General features: G+C 38.1%; 1 protein-coding gene across 8 annotated transcripts in view; it reads left to right on the top strand.

The window, feature by feature from the left end:
• The window catches only part of VWA3B (von Willebrand factor A domain containing 3B), a 165,234-nt gene that overhangs the window by 111,877 nt on the left and 39,279 nt on the right, over nt 1-14,078 (top strand). The window lies entirely within an intron of this gene.

Genomic DNA, 14,078 nt, shown 5'->3' on the forward strand with positions numbered 1-14,078 from the left:
AAAAATTAACAAAATTGACAAACCCTTGGCTAGACTCACTAAGATAAAAAGAGAGAAGACACTGATTAACAAAATCAAAAACGAAAAAGGGGAGGTTATCATGGATGCCACAGAAATACAAAGGATCATCCAAGAATACTATAACTATATGCCACCAAATTCAATAACCTTGAAGAAATGGACCAGCTTTTAGAAACATATAGCCTTTCTAGGCTAAATCATGAAGAACTGGAAAATCTAAATAGATCGATCACCAGTAAGGAAATTGAATCAGTCATCTGAAACCTTCCCAAAAGCAAAAGTCCAGGACCAGATGACTTCACTAGTGAATTCTGCCAAACCTACAAAGAGGATCTAATACCTGTCCTACTCAAACTCTTTTGAAAATGGAAGAAGAGACAATACTCCCTAACTCATTTTATGAGTCCAATATTACACTGAGAACAAAACCTGATATGGATAACACAAAAAAAACAAAACTACAGACCAATATCTGTGATGAATACAGATGCAAAAATCCTAAACAAAATTCTAGCAAATTTCTCATTTGTTTGTCTTGTTCTTTTGTTGTTTTTGGTTTATATACCACATATCAGTGAAATCACATGGTTCTCTGCTTTTTCTGTCTGACTTATTTCGCTCAGCATTACACTCTCAAGATACATCCATGTTGTCACATATGATCCTATTTCATCTTTTCTTACCGCCAAATAGTATTCCATTGTGTATATATACCACAACTTCTTTTTTTATTATTATTAAATTTATTGGGGTGACAATTGTTAGTAAAATTACATAGATTTCAGGTGTACAATTCTGTATTACATCATCTATAAATCCCATTGTGTGTTCACCACCCAGAGTCAGTTCTCCTTCTATCACCATATATTCGATCCCCCTTACCCTCATCTCTCACCCCCCACCCCCCGCCCCCCTTACCCTCTGGCAACCACTAAACTATTGTCTGTGTCTATGAGTTTCTGTTTCTCATTTGTTTGTCTTGTTCTTTTGTTGTTTTTGGTTTATATACCACATATCAGTGAAATCACATGGTTCTCTGCTTTTTCTGTCTGACTTGTTTCGCTCAGCATTACTCTCTCAAGATCCATCCATGTTGTCACAAATGTTCCTATATCATCTTTTCTTATCGCCGAATAGTATTCCATTGTGTATATATACCACAACTTCTTTATCCATTCATCTATCGAAGGACATTTTGGTTGTTTCCATGTCTTGGCCACAGTAAACAAAGCTGCAATGAACATTGGAGCACATGTGTCTTTATCTCTAAATGTTTTCAGATTTTTGGGTAGATACCCCGGAGAGGGATTGCTGGGTCATATGGCAATTCTATTCGTAATTCTTTGAGGAACCTCCACACTGCCTTCCATAACGGCTGCACCAGTCTGCATTCCCACCAACAGTGTATGAGGGTTCCTTTTTCTCCACAGTCTCTCCAACATTTGTTATTATTTGTCTTGTTGATGATAGCCATTCTGACTGGGGTGAGGTGACATCTCATTGTGGTTTTGATTTGCATTTCTCTGATGATTAGTGATGTTGAGCATTTTTTCATATGTCTATTTGCCATTTGTATGTCCTCTTTGGAGAAATGTCTCTTCAAGTCCTCTGCCCATTTTTCAATTGGGTTGTTTGTTTTTTTGTTGTTGAGTTGCATGAGTTCCTTGTATATTCTGGATACTAGCCGCTTATCGGAGGCACTGTTTGCAAAAATCTTCTCCCATTCAGTTGGTGGCCTCTTTATTTTGTCAATGGTTTCTTTTGCTGTGCAGAAGCTTTTAAGTTTCATATAGTCCCATTCGTTTATTTTAGCTTTTACTTCCATTGCCTTTGGAGTCAAGTTCATAAAATGCTCTTTGAACCCAAGGTCCATAAGTTTAGTACCTATGTTTTCTTCTATGCAGTTTATTGTGTCAGGTCTTATGCTTAAGTCTTTGATCCATTTTGAATTAACTTTGGTACATGGTGACAAATAGCAGTCCAGTTTCATTCTTTTGCACGTGGCTATCCAATTCTCCCAGCACCATTTATTGAAGAGGCTGTCTTTGCTCCATTGTATGTTTTAGCTTCTTTGTCAAAAATTATCTGTCCATATTTATGTGGTTTTATTTCTGGGTTCTCAATTCTATTCCATTGGTCTATGTGTCTGTTTTTCTGCCAATACCATGCTGTTTTGATTATTGTAGCCCTGTAGTACAAGCCAAAGTCAGGAAGTGTGATACCTCCATTATTGTTCTTTTTCCTTAAGATTGCTTTGGCTATTCGGGGTCTTTTGTGGTTCCAAACAAATCTGATGATTTTTGTTCTATTTCTTTAAAATATGCCATTGGGATTTTGATGGGGATTGCATTGAATCTGTATATTGCTTTGGGTAATATGGCCATTTTAACTATGTTGATTCTTCCAATCCATGAGCACGGAATGTCTTTCCATTTCTTTGTGTCTTCTTCAATTTCTTTCAAAATGTCTTATAGTTTTCAGCATATAGGTCTTTCACATCCTTGGTTAAGTTTATTCCTAGGTATTTTATTCTTTTTGCTGCAATTGCAAAAGGAATTGTTTTTGTATTTCTTTTTCTGAGATTTCATTGTTAGTATATAGGAAGGCAATGGACTTTTGTACGTTATTTTGTAGCCAGCAACTTTACTGTATTCGTTGATTGTTTCTAATAGCTTTTTGGTGGAGTCTTTAGGGTTTTCTATATATAGCATCATGTCATCTGCAAAGAGTGATAATTTAACTTCTTCATTCCCAATTTGGATGCCTTTTATTTCTTTCTCTTGCCTGATTGCTCTGGCAAGGACTTCCAACACTATGTTGAAAAGCAGAGGTGATAGGGGACATCCCTGTCGTGTTCCTGAACGTAGAGCAAAGGGCTTCAGTTTTTCTCCATTAATTATGAGATTAGCAGAGGGCTTGTCATATATGGCCTTTATTATGTTAAGGTATTTTCCTTCTATACCCATTTTATTAAGTGTTTTAATCATAAATGGATGTTGTATCTTGTCAAATGCTTTTTCTGCATCAATTGATATAATCATATGATTTTTGTCCTTTATTTTGTTTATGTGATGTATCACATTGATGGATTCTTATGTTGAACCATCCTTGTGCCCCGGGATGAACCCCACTTGGTCGTGATGAATAATCTTTTTAATGCATTGTTGTATTCGATTTGCTAGAATTTTATTTAGGATTTTTGCATCGGTATTCATTAGAGATATTGGTCTGTAGTTTTCTTTTTTGTGCTGTCCTTACCAGGTTTTGGTATCAGGGTAATGTTGGCCTCATAAAATGAGTTAGGGAGTACTGTCTCTTCTTCAATTTTTGGAAGAGTTTGTGCAGGATTGGTATTAGATCCTCTTTGAAGGTTTGGTAGAATTCACTAGTGAAGCCATCTGGTCCCGGACTTTTGCTTTTGGGAAGGTTTTGGATGACTGATTCAATTTCGTTACTGGTGATCGGTCTGTTTAGATTTTCCAGTTCTTCATGGTTCAGCCTTGGAAGGCTATATGTTTCTAAGAACTTGTCCATTTCTTCTAGGTTGTTGAATTTGGTGGCATATAGTCCTTCATAGTATTCTTGGATGATCCTTTGTATTTCTGTGGTGTCCGTGATAACTTCCCTTTTTCGTTTCTGATTTTGTTAATCAGTGTCTTCTCTCTTTTTATCTTAGTAAGTCTAGACAAGGGTTTGTCAATTTTGTTAATCTTTTCAAAGAACCAGCTCTTTGTCACATTAATTTTTTCTATTGTGTTTTTGTTCTCTATTTCATTTAGTTCTGCTCTAATTTTTGTTATTTCCTTTCTTCTGCTGACCTTGGGTTTTACTTGTTCTTCTTTTTCTAGTTCTTTAAGGTGTAACATGAGGTTGTTTATTTGGGAGTTTTCTTGTTTCTTGAGATAGGCCTGTAATGAGATAAATTTCCCTCTTAAAACTGCTTTCGCTGCATCCCAAAAATTTTGGTAGGATGTATTTTCATTGTCATTTGTTTCTATGTATCTTTTGATCTCTCCTCTAATTTCTTCTTTGACCCAGTCTTTCTTTAAAAGTATGTTGTTTAATCTCCATGTATTTGTGTTTTTCCCGCTTTCTTTTTACAGTTGATATCCAATTTCAAAGCCTTGTGATCAGAGAATATGCATGGTATGATTTCAATCTTCTTAAATTTGTTGAGACTGATTTTATGTCCCAATATATGGTCTATCCTTGAGAATGTTCCATGTACACTAGAAAAGAATGTATAGTCTGATGTTTTAGGATGAAGTGCTCTATAAATGTCAATTATGTCCATTTCATCTAATGTGTCATTTAGGGCTACTATTTCGTTATTTATTTTCTGTTTGGATGATCTATCCATAGCTGTCAATGATGTATTTAAGTCCCCTAGTATAATTGTGTTTTGGTCAATTTCTCCCTTTAGTTCTGTTAGTAGTTGCTTGGTGTATTTCGGTGCTCCCTGATTGGGGGCATAAATATTGATGACTGTTATGTCTTCTTGTTGTACAGTCCCGTTCACCATTATGAAATGTCCATCTTTGTCTCTTGTTATCTTTTTCACCTTGAAGTCTGTTTCATCTGATATCATTATGGCTACACCTGATTTTCTCTGGGTACCATTTGCTTGGAGTGTCAATTTCCACCCTTTCACTTTGAGTCTATGCTTGTCCTTGTAGCTGAGATGTGTCTCTTGGAGACAGCATATGGTTGGGTTTAGTTTTTTGATCCAATCTGCTACTCTGTGCCTTTTTATTGGTGAGTTCAGTCCATTTACATTTAGGGTGATTATTGATATGTGAGGATTTCCTGTCATTCTATCTTTAGTTTTCTGGTATGGCTGTGTCTCCATTGTTTCTTTGCCTTTTTGTTGTTGTCTATTATTTCTGTGTGGTAGTATTCTATGATGTTTCCCTCTGTTTCTTCATTTATTTCAGTATATATTTCATTTCTGGATTTTTTGAGTGGTTACCCTTAAGTTTATGTAAAAGAAAGTTTGATATTTAGAGTATTCCATTTTCTTCAGCACACTTACTTTCTCCAGTCCTATATTCCGGTTCAGGCCTTTACTCTCCCCTTTTTGAGTTGTGGTTGCCACAAATTGTCCCTGTTGATGGTGGTCGAATAGCCTCCTTTAGTATTTCTTGTAGTGCAGGTCGTGTATTAGAAAATTCCCTCAGCTTCTGTATGTCTGGAAAGGTCTTTATTCCTCCTTCATATCTAAAGGATATCTTTGCTGGATATATTATTCTTGGCTCATGGTTTCTCTCTTTCAATAGTTTGAATATTTGGTTCCACTCCTCCTGGCTTGTAGAGTTTCTGCTGAAAAATCTGATGATAATCTAATGGGCTTTCCTTTGTAAGTTACCGTCTTCTTTTCCCTGGCTGCCTTGAGGATTCTTTCTTTGTCGTTGATTTTAGACAGCTTCAATACAATGTGCCTTGGAGAAGGCCTGTTGGGATTGAGGTAACTAGGTGTTCTATTTGCTTCTTGGATTCGAGGGTCCAGTTCTGTCCACAAATTTGGGAAGTTCTCATCGACAATTTGTTTGAATATATTCTCTGTTCCTTCTCTCTTTCTTCTCCTTCTGGTATGCCCATTATTCTTATATTGCTCTTTCTGATGGAGTCAGAAAGTTCTTGTAGAGTTCTTTCATTTCTTTTAAGTCTCAAGTCTCTTTCTTCTTCTATCTGTGTCATTTCCAGGTTTCTATCTTCGATGTCACTGATTCTTTGCTCCATCTGGTCAACTCTACTACCTAAGCTGGTTATTTCATTCTTAATTTCTTCTATTGAGTTCTTAATCTCCAGAAATTCTATTTGGTTCTTTTTAAGATTTCAATCTCTTTCGTAAAATGCTCATGCTGTTCTTTGATTGAGTTTCTGAGTTCCTTTAACTGCCTATCTGTGTTTTCTTGTATCTCGTTGAGTTTTTTTAGAACTGCAATCTTGAATTCTCCGTCATTTAAGTCACATATTTCTGTATCTTTAAGTGCCTTCTCTGGAGATTTTTCACTTTCTTTCTGAGCTATCTTGTTGCCTTGGTTATTCATGGCGATTACTGGTTTACTATTTCTCTTCCTAGACATCCACAGGAGTGACTTCTGCAACAGGTTGATAGAAAGCGGTCTTTCTTTTGTTTTCCAGTACTTGTTGGTAGAATGTTTTATTATTTCTCCAACTGCAACTTATTTTTCTTCTCCCACACAGTAGTGCTATGTTTTCTCTGCACTATTGCAACTTCTCACGCAATGGGGGGATTCCCTGGGAGACGGGCTTCTCCTCTGTTAATAGTTCGTCTAGGTCACAGGGCGCGGTGTCCCGGTGGGTATGCAGAGAGCTTTTGATGTTCCAAAGCTCTTCCAGCTCCTGATTCAGAGCCCGTATATTTCAGCAGTTCTGTTTACTCCTGCAGGGATCCGCCCAGATAGGTGGGGTCAGGGGCGGGGTGAGTTGTGAGAGGTGGCCCAGAGCAATGGTGGCGACCACCACCACAGCCGGTCCTGCTTCCACAGGTCTCTCCCCTTTGCTGGAACTAGTTGGGCTGTGAATTTGTGTTTGCAGTCCACAGATCTCAAAACAGCAAATTTTCTGTTGTTTTGATCTGACACTGCTACTGTTTCGCTTCTAGCACCGGGCAGGTGAGGGCAGGGCGAGCTCTGGTAGGGGAGGGAGGGGGCGGCTAGTCTCAGTGTCCAAGGCTCTGTTCTCTGCTCGGCAGTGCGGGCTTAAACCACCGTTTTCAGCCTTTTTCCCTCAGTCTTTTCTCCGAGGTCTCTGCCGTGAGCGTTGGGTTCAGCCGTGTTATATGCTGTCCCCTCAGCCCTGTGGAGCCCTGGCGGAGCCCTATCAGTCCGATCTCCTGCAGCTGCGGTGGTTCCGGGAAGCAGCGAGCTCGGCGCACTGAGCTGGGTCTGAGTCCTGCGCCCGCGCGGTTCAGTCTCCGTGCGCTTCTCCCTTTCCTCCTCCTCCCTCCACTCGCGTGAATCTCCCACCTGTAGGTGATTTCAGTCGGTAGTGGGCCTCCTCGTCTTGCCTGTCTGCTGTGCAGGGAGTCCTTTGTGGAGTTTTTGTTGTTTGATTCTTTGTAAATTCCAGGGGAGCTTTACAGAGGCTCACCTCACTCCGCCATTTTTCTGGAAGTCCCACAACTTCTTTATGCATTCATCTATCGAAGGACATTTTGGCTGTTTCCATGTCACCCCAATAAATTTAAAAAATAAATTAAAAAAAATTCTAGCAAATTGAATGCAACAATGCATTAAAAAGATTATGCACCACGACCAAGTGGGGTTCACTCGAAGGGTACAAGGATGGTTCAACATATGCAAATCCATCAATGTGATACATCACATAAACAAAATAAAAGACAAAAATCATATGCTTATATCAAGTGAGGAAGAAAAAGCGTTTGACAAGATACAACATCCATTTATGATTAAAACACTTAATAAAATAAGTATAGATGGAAATACCTTAACATAATAAAGTCCATATATGACAAACCCTCAGATAATATAATTAACAGTGAAAAACTGAAGCCCTTTGCTCTACATTCAGGAACACGACAGGGCTGTCCCCTATCACCTCTGCTTTTCAACATAGTGTTGGAGGTCCTCGCCAGAGCAATCAGGCAAGAGAAAGAAATAAAAGGCATCCAAATTGGGAATGAAGAAGTTAAATTGTCACTCTTTGCAAATGACATGGTGCTATATATAGAAAACCCTAAAGAGTCCACCAAAAAGCCATTAGAAACAATCAACGAATACAGTAAAGTTGCTGGCTACAAAATAAACGTACAAAAGTCCATTGCATTTCTATATACTAACAATGAAATCTCAGAAAAATAAAAAGAAAACAATACAATTCCTTTTGCAATTGCAATAAAAAGAATAAAATATCTAGGAATAAACTTACCCAAGGATGTGAAAGACCTATGTGTTGAAAACTTTAAGACATTTTTAAAAGAAATTGAAGAAGACACAAAGAAATGGAAAGACATTCTGTGCTCATGGAGTGGAAAAATCAACATAGTTAAAATGGCCATATTACCCAAAGCAATACACAGATTTAATGCAATCCCCATCAAAATCCCAATGGCATTTTTGAAAGAAATAGAACAAAAAATCATCAGATTTGTTTGGAACCACAAAAGACCCCCGAATAGCCAAAGCAATCTTAAGAAAAAAGAACAATAATGGAGGTATCACACTCCCTGACTAGCTTGTACTACAGGGCTACAATAATCAAAACAGCATGGTATTGGCAGAAAAACAGACACATAGATCAATGGAATAGAATCGAGAAATCGGAAATAAAACCACATAAATATGGACAGATAATTTTTGACAAAGAAGCAAAAAACACAATGGAGAAAAGACAGCCTCTTCAATAAATGGTGCTGGGAGAATTGGAAAGCCACCTGCAAAAGAATGAAACTGGACTGCTATCTGTCACCATGTACCAAAATTAATTCAAAATGGATCAAAGACTTAAGCATAAGACCTGAAACAATAAACTGCATAGAAGAAAACATAGGTACTAAACTTGTGGACCTTGGATTCAAAAAGCATTTTATGAATTTGACTCCAAAGCAAGGGAAGTAAAAGCTAAAATAAATGAATGGGACTATATCAAACTGAAAAGCTTCTGCACAGCAAAAGAAACCATAGACAAAATAAAGAGGCAACCAACTGAATGGGAGAAGATTTGTTTAAACAGCGCCTAAAATAAGGGGCTAACATCTAAAATATACAAGGAACTCATACAACTTAACCACAAAAAAACAAACAACTCAGTTGAAAAATGGGCAGAGGACCTGAAGAGATATTTCTGCAAAGAGGACATACAATTGACAAATAGCCTTTTGATAAAATGCTCAACATCACTGATCATCAGAGAAATGCAAATAAAAATCACAATGAGATATCACCTCACCCCACTTGGAATGGCTATCATCAACAAGACAAATAGTAACAAGTGTTGCATAGGCTGTGGAGAAAAAGGAACCCTCATACACTATTGGTGGGAATGCCGATTGGTGCAGCCACTATGGAAGGCAGTGTGGAGTTTCCTCAAAAAATTATGAATAGAATTACCATATGACCCAGCAATCCCTCTCCTGGGTATCTACCCAAAACATTTGAAAACATTTATCCATAAAGACATATGTGCTCCAATGTTCATTGCAGCTTTATTTATGGTGTCCAAGACATGGAAACAACCAAAATGTCCTTCGATAGATGAATGGATAAAGAAGTTGTGGTATATATACACAATGAAAACTATTCAGCAGTAAGAAAAGATGAAAGAGGACCATTTGTAACAACATGGATGGATCTTGAGATTATAATGCTAAGCGAAGTAAGTTAGACAGAAAAAGTAGAGAACTATATGATTTCACTGATATGTGGTATGTAAAACTGAAAACAACAACAGAACAAGACAAATTAAGGAACAAAAACTCATAGACACAGACAATAGTTTAGGGGTTACCAGAGAGTAAGGGGGACGGGGGCTCTAGAAGAGGGTAAACGGGGTCTAATAGATGGTGACTGAAAGAGAATTGACTCTGGTGAACACACATGTGTATAGATGATGTGTTATAGAATTGTACAGCTGAAATCTATGTAACTTTACTAACAATTTCACCCCAATAAACTTAAAAAAAAAAAAAAGAAAGGAAGAAAAATTAGAAAATACAGAAAAGTGAGAAACAATAGTTATGATTCCACCACATGAATCATTAGTGGTTAGCTGACCATACCTTTTTCACTACATGTATATCCTTTGTTCTTTGTTTTTGTTTTATCAAAATGAAGTCAAACTGAATATACTGTTTTGTACCTTCATTTTTACTCAACAGTCTATTGTGTACTTTGTTCCATGCCAACAGATATGTATCTGTTATATCATTTTAATTGAAATTGAAATTGAAATCTTTTATTTTCTAAAAGTTTAGATTGAAAAATTTGAAATGTAATCTACACTGTAGACAGTAACATATTTTCATGGGTTTGAGAATGATCTTATCTACATACCGCTTTGGCAGTTAATTTTGTGGCCCTGCCTTCATTTTGTTCTTTGGAGACTGGAGATATTTCAGTTTGAAGGCAGACGTTTAATCTTTAGCATTTGGCAGTTTATACAGATGCCTATAAAGCCACGGCACCTGTATTCAGAGTTCTCCATCCGGGATACACATGCCTGTTGCATGCCATTACACACGTCCAGTCACACCTTCCTTGGCCAACCTGGCAGCAAGCTCTGGGGTACTGATTGGAAGAACTGATTTTGTGGGAAAAAAGTGAGGTTGGTGAATTTAGTCAGGGTGGAACAATAAATATATAAACACCAGTTTCACACTATTTTCTCATTTGCAAAATGTGGGATTGCTTACAAAGACAGAATGTTGTCAGGTAGAATTCTTCCTGTAGTACTTGAACAACTAGTAGCTGTGTGCACAGTTCCATATTCTGCTTTCTTCATTTAGCATATGTGGTGAACATATGTCCTTGTAATAACCATTTTGGGATGAATTTTACTAGTTGCAATAATATTCAATAACATGAATTACTACAATTTATTTAACTATTCCCTCCATTGTTGAGCAGTTTACTTGGAATTTTAAGTGTGTGTATTTTTCTCTATATTCGCGGTCACTCAGAACAGTAACATTAAAAAAAAATTTGCCAATTGTTATGTGAAAATGGTATTCCATTTTAATTTTATATTTTATTTGAGAATAAATATGGAAGCTAAATATCTCTCTTAAAATCTTGTACACATTATTCATATTCTTAGCAAACACCTCTTTAAAAATAGCAGTTACACTCATCCTGTGCCTCAGTTACCAAGAATTCAAACTTGGTGGAATCTGAACTTAATTATGTTTTATAACAAAGATTAAAAATTTTAAGCCTTGGCCATTTTAATTCGTATATAGTTTTGATCTTTCATGTATTCAATAAATGGTTAGTTTGTACATGCATTGTGCTAGAAACTAATATTTTTAAAAAGGAATAAAGACCTAAAGAATTCAGTGGAGAGGAAAGCCATACAACAAGAACAGCCATTCAATGTCTGTGTCTGTACAGGGCTTGAATAAGAAAATATGTAGAGGGAGTGCCTAGCACTTGGCAGAGAGTAAAGAATAAACACTATTATCATTATGATAAAACTATTCTTAAATACAGGGTATCTCTGGTCTAACAGTAAGAAAAATTCTAACAGAATTAGCTCAAATTGGCTGTCCATGAATTCCAGCAATTTCTTCTGTCTTTATGGTCAGTGACTCTCCCTCCCTCCCTCATAGTTAAAATCTTCTCACAATTTGGTAAGACTTCTAGATTAACCTTAATAGAATTGAGGTAGGTAATACCTTGAGACTCCCTTTTGCTATCAACTATTATCTAGAAGGGTCTCTCATTAGTTGGTTACACCTGATTTTCATCATGAGGGATGATAAGTACCATTCTCAAAGGACGTGTGATCATGTGGTTTTACTCCCCCTCAAACAGTTTCTCCATTAGCTACACTCTCCTCCCCACTTGCTTCCTGACAGCCCCTGGGCCGCCATGATTCTGATCTCCCACATCCTCTTGAGAATGCCCCTTTTGACCTCATAATCACACTAACTTTGACATCATAAAGAGAATATCCCATGGGGCCTCCACGTGACCACCATGTTGTAAAAACTAAGACCACGAACTGAAGGTGTGGAGTATGACTTTGTTTTTCCCTAAATCTCCAAGCACACGAACCAGACGGAGCAGATTTGAACAGCTACCACACTACAGTGCAGTATGGCCACACAAGGCATGAGATCCAAATCCACAAAAGAGGGAAGTAGAATGTTAAACCTTGAGTTTTCTTTAAGTACGCTAAGTCAGGAGTGAAGCTGACCATGGTGAAATGTGATAAGGCTGCTAAATAGTTTGTGCTGTTGATTTGTAATTGAGCCTTAAGTTGGCAAGCTTGTAGAGCTATTTATCGACTTCTGGGGGGGGGGGGGCGTGTTCCCAGGGGTGATAAAAATGTAAGCATCTTTCGTTTTGTTGAGATTGATTTTTTTTTCCCTCGGAAATTTTATGTGATATGTAGCTCTATTTTGAAAGATTTTTTTTTTTTCATTTCTGCAAGCTTCATTCTGTTTTCAAAGTCCAGTTGACTCACCTTTTAACCCACTGTTCTGGCTCCTTCTCTTTGACAAAGATTGGTAGAAGTCACATGCTGAATTAATGTGTCTGATAAGTTAGCAAGGTTTGACTATGCAGCCTATTAACCTCATTTCTTTCTCTTCAGTTTCCTAAATCTTTGCCAGTTTTCTTGTTTGTTTTGGTCTTGATGGTTACAAGATTAATGTATGTAATTTTCAATGTCTGTTTTCTCCAAGATAGATTTTATTTTATTATTTAAAATGATATTTTTCCCCATCCATTTCTTCTTATCGCACTTGATAGCTCATAAGTTAATTTCTTCTCAAGTGAATTGGCATTTTGATTGTTGATTTACTCAGCTATCATTTTTGGCATTTTTTTGGGGTGTGTGTTTTGGCATACACAATTTGGTGGTGTATTTTAGTGTGCGAGCTCATTTTAACAAGATTTTTAAAAATCTGCTTTTTTCTCTTTTCTCTTGTTTTGCGGGGGCCTAAATCAACCTACTTGAGATCCCCTCGTTGGGATTTAGACCTCTCACTCCAGGGTGACACTGGAATATTATAGATTCCGAGGGTGGCTTGATTGTGAGGCTGCATCAGTGTTCTCTCTTATTAGGGCAGTCGTTCTTTAGGGCGCAGGCAACCCTCACACCACTGCTGGCTTCAGGCACGGAGCCTAAGTGGGGCATAGTTCCACTTGCTTTCCAAGAGGTGAACTTCCACAGCCCCCTGCCGTCTTTGGGCACAGAGTCAACCAGCCCACAGCTTCCACCCCACTTACTCATTCACAGTTCTGTTCAACTTTTTGTCTCTAAAAGAATCTCTTTATCAACCACTCATCTTTCTTTGCCTTTCTCTCCTTCTTCCTTTTTTCTATGCATTTTTTCCTAAACAATAATGACTACAATACAATTTTTTTGTATGATTTTGGAGGCAAGAGGGAACATAAGAGTATGAACTATATCACTTTGATTGAAAGTAAAAATTTACTTCTTAGAAACAACTCCCACATTTCCAAGATGCCTACATACTCCTTGTGGTTGGAATCAGGTACAATTTTGAAATGATATAACTTACAATTCTCTTGTTAGACCTTATTTTTCTTTTTTGTTTAAATATTAAGATATAGAATATGCCCTTTTGTGAACATGTAATTATTTATTTATTTATGAACAAATATTTGTTGAGGTCACACTATATGGTGTGCTCCAGGCACTGCTCTAGGTGGTAGGAATACAGTAGTGAATAAAGCAGTTTGTCCTCTGATGGAACTTACATTCTACTAGGAAGAGCTAAGCAACAGGCAAACAGGTAGACGTATAATATTACAAGTTCTGTGCAGATGGCCTGGAATCAGAGGCATCCCCCCCTCTCACCCCCCCACCCCCCCCACAGCAGCCTCTTCCCCTCCCCCACCCCTCACCCCCATCCCCCACCCCTCTAGCCTCCCTTCGCCTTCCTAGTCCCCAACCCTTGTCACCCCTCACTCCCTATTCACCCCCACCCCTCACCCCTTCACCTCTCCCACCCCTCACCTCTCTATCCTCCACCTCCTCACCTCCTGGACCCCCCACCCCCTCACCCCTTCAGCCCCACCCCCTACCCTCACCCTCTTCACCCCCTCAGCCCCCACCCCCTCACCCCCACCCCCCACCCCATCCCCTGGAAGTAAGCGGTGCAGGCAGGAAGAACTCAGAAAGATGGCCCCCTTCCTGGTGCTCTGCTGTTCTTGTAGAATGTGTTTTCCTTGATCACCAAGCTCCTCGATCTGATGTGTAAGAACCTCTCATAAACCAATAAGGAAAATGGTCAAAAGATGTTAACTCCCATCAGATAGTCTCAGAAGAAAATCAAATGTGGAATAAATATATTTATTTTCAGATGTTTAAGATTAAAAGAT

This window comes from Rhinolophus sinicus, linkage group LG05 (genome assembly GCF_036562045.2).
Source record: "Rhinolophus sinicus isolate RSC01 linkage group LG05, ASM3656204v1, whole genome shotgun sequence".
Taxonomy (NCBI): domain Eukaryota; kingdom Metazoa; phylum Chordata; class Mammalia; order Chiroptera; family Rhinolophidae; genus Rhinolophus; species Rhinolophus sinicus.